Here is a 3,794-nt window from a genome sequence, read left to right as displayed (position 1 = left end):
ACTTTGTTCATTCCTGCTTATCCATTTATTTTATTTATTATTAAAAAAAAAAAACAGTGATGATGGCTTGGCCTAGAGAATCAGGGTTTTGTCCAGGGAAACTCTTCTAGGCAATCTCAAGAGGCCTCATAGGGAACATTCATTACCATGGAGAACTCACCTTGATCAAGGGTCTGCCCATCACCCTCACCCAGGAGCTAGATTTTATCACAATGAGGGAAGCATCATCTCTCTAGGTCAGGTTTATAAAGACAAGGTTCATAAAACTGAGCTATAAAACCATAAAGTTGATATACTAATTTTCAATAAGAATAGATGGTCACCACAACCAAAATGCAGGACTCCACACAGCCAGCCCTTTCCTTCCCTTTGGACAGCCTCCCTTTATCTGTGAAGCCAAATAATGCCCAGGGAGCTGCTGAGAGATCACGAGCTCTGAAGGCCAGTTTCAGTTAGGTTTCTGTCGGTTGCTAGGGGAGAAGTCCCACACACACAAACACTTGTGTAGGACACTGTCATTCAGCGCTTCCTCTGGCTGTGTTCCATGCATCTTATCTCACTACATCTTCGCAATAGCCTTATGACATAGGTATGGAGACGCTACTTAGACGGTCAATGATAGGGCTGAAATTTCAGACTCAGGGCTGTCTGGCGCCAAGTCCAGACCTTTCAATCCCTGCCTCTACGCCAAGTAAGGACATGAGGAGTAAGAAGGCGATATGGAAGAAGAACTTCTTGAACTGTTCCCATTTACCAAACAGGAATTGCTATGAGAGCCAGAGTACGGTTGTTTATTCTACAAATGAGGTACTTGATTACATTTTTTACCACCAGGCCGCTAACTCAAGGGCGATGCTTCCATTCCCTTCCTTTCTGACTGCTCAGGGCTGGATGTCAGAATTAGGGTATCGATTGAGCTGCTGTAACTAGTCCCAAAGGGAAACGTGTCTCTCTTACATCAGTAGTTCAAGTGAAACTGTCCAGTGTTTGGTGCCAAGGCCAGGCCACATCTGTCTTACGGCTCTGCCATCCCCGGGATACAGCCTCATCCATATAACCAGAGATGGCTCCCCAACCAATGTCACATTCCAGCCAGAGGGACCCGGGAAGAGAGGAGATAGAACACATGCCCCTCTCCTTTTTAAGGTTACAACTTGGAAGATGGACACATTATTTCTATTTAGGATTGTGGGGCCATTGAGCACATACACTTATCTTCAAAGAAGGCTGGGAAACGTATTTTGGGTGCCCACATGCCCAACTAAAAATTCTTCCCGAAATGGACTATCAGTGTCTACTATAGTCTTTGGAATAATGGGGCACATTTCCAACTAAAGTGTAGGTAAATGAGTACAGAGGTAACAATAGGTTTAAAAAAAAAAAAACACCTGCATTAAATGAACAGCCCCAAATAGAAGTATCTTCCACCCTACCATGCCCCAGCTGACTTCCTACGAGCTTAGCAGAGTTCTCATCCAAAGCTTTCTAGTCTTTCCCCACTTCCTCTTGTCTTACAATCTATCTTTTGCCCCACCCTTTCCCCTGCAATGTAATAATAAACCAGGTGATGTAGTTTACTCAGTGGAACACACAAGACACCGAAGATGCCAGAGATGCAACAATGAGCCACGTGACCTGGCCCCATGAAGCCAAGAGTCCAGCGGGACACAAATGTGTGAAAATGGAATAATCCCCAGAAACCAAGGTCTCTAGGATGGGACCAACAGAAGGACCTGATCCAGTCACAGGGAGGTGGAGAGGCCCCTCGAGTCTGAGGCAAGAGCAGGTTTAACAGGAGAAGAGGTAGGGGATGCTTCCGGCAGAAGGAAAAGCATGCGAAAGGCCCTTTGGCCACCGCTTCCCCCTCCTCCTCCCTCACTCTTCCTCAGACCCCAAGCGTTCTTCTGGTGGCTGTTCATCCCCAGCCTCTCTGCATTCTCACTCCCTAGCAGGGAATTCTAATGGTTGAGTTCTGTAGTATTAGCTACTGCACCATATTTCAGCATCTTTCCAGAAAAGTATGGGCCCTAGAGTCTGAGCAATTTTCCTGATAAAATTCTACCCCGTAGCCCTTGAACAAGAATGCAGTGTTTGAAGACGCAAGGCCAGGGATACCTGGTCTCTGCTTGGAGAAGCCGCTTTACCGAACAGGCCCACAAGTCAAGCCAGGAAGAAGAACGAAAGGCCTTGGCAGGGCCAGACCTAGCTTCTGAAACTCTCTCAGTACGTGGCCTGTTGGCCCTTATTTATCCTCAGATATTCCAAATGTTTCCCTTGATTATCCACAGAAAGAGAAACTAGCAAACTGTTTCACAGACCTGTTCCTTTGAGAGTTTGTTGTGTCATTTCAGTTACGTAGGTATATTCCTTCTAAGCCTCTAGATGATGCCAGATGATGCTACCAACAGACGAAACAGGAGCCCTATAAGCGAATTCAAATCAGTGACATCAGAACAACGAAGGGCCCGGGCTTAGTGCCACAGAGCAGCTCCTGCCAAAATAAAGTACCAAGTCTTGAAGTCATGAGTATGACTTTGTATGTGTTTTAATGCATGTATACCTCCAGCTCAAAGATGTTCGGGCTGTCTCATTTACCATCTTTCATGGTGACCCGGAGACAAAGAACAGTTAATGAAGTCATCCACGGCCAATCGACTATTATTGTTATTACTAGGAACAGAACCAAAGTGCACAAAAATACTATTTTTTTTAAATGTGTAGAAATACAACTGGATGTGAACGATGATGCAGGTCACGGGAACTGGGTAAAATAATTCCACTTGTTATGCCCATTTTCAAATGGTTCAAAGGCCACAGGGGGTGTCTTCTAGGATGATGACGATACTCCCTCCCCTCTAAAAGATGTGTTCTTGGGCCTCAGATCTGTTACATTTATATTTCAATATGATTGCTTTTTCTCTCTTCCATACTTTGCCATTTATCTGAAAGCATCTCAGGTAGAGGACGACCATGATGCCAGCCCACGTCCAGGACTCAGTCCTCCTCAGTGCAGCCTTCCTGGTCCTCAGCCCTCTCTCTGCCCTGAGCCTTCTAAGAAACCAAGAAAGCTGGTTATGGAATCCATCCTCCCGAGCTCATACAACGGCTCCAACCCCAGGGTAGAGAATGTGTCAAAATGCCCTGGTCTGGTCTGGCCTAGAGATGAGGGGTAGAGAAATCGAACCACACACATCCCCAGAGAACCCCCAGTTCCTGATGGGAATGTGTCCAGCCCTCTGGTGGGCTGAGATGGAAACCTAGCTGTTAGAGATGGAAACCTAGATTGTTAACGTGCTTGAATTGTGAGCCCCTCCCAGGCAGGAGTAAAGTAGCTTACGAGGTTTCTAAATCACTGGGCAGGCAGGATGCACTCCGTAAACACTGGCTGAAAAAACGCACACTGAGCCTGGCACCGCCCAGCAGAAGGAAGCCTAGGAGATGGACATTTTAAAAATCAAGCCCCATGAAGCCTCATGCAGGGCTCAGGGATGCAGAACCAGGCCAGGAGCCAAGTCTGCCACTCAAGAAAGCTGGAGTGTCTACTCACAGGGGGACCAGGCAGCACAAAGTGACAAGGGAGCTGAAGCAGAGCCCCTACTCACTGGGTTTATAAAGGCTGTCTGGACAGGAATCCTAGCTTGGAACAGCACGTGTTCTGCAGCCTTTTCCAGAGTGGGAAGCTTCCTGGCCCTGGGGGACCCGATGCCCCATTTTAAAAACAAACATTTAATTTCTTCTTTTCTCTCCTGAATTTGAAATTCATAGATAATATAATTATTGTCTCTATAATTTTA

The sequence above is a fragment of the Ursus maritimus genome, unplaced genomic scaffold (assembly GCF_017311325.1).
Source record: "Ursus maritimus isolate PB19 unplaced genomic scaffold, ASM1731132v1 scaffold_6, whole genome shotgun sequence".
In the NCBI taxonomy this organism is placed as follows: Eukaryota; Metazoa; Chordata; class Mammalia; order Carnivora; family Ursidae; genus Ursus; species Ursus maritimus.
This window is presented reverse-complemented; position numbering follows the sequence as displayed.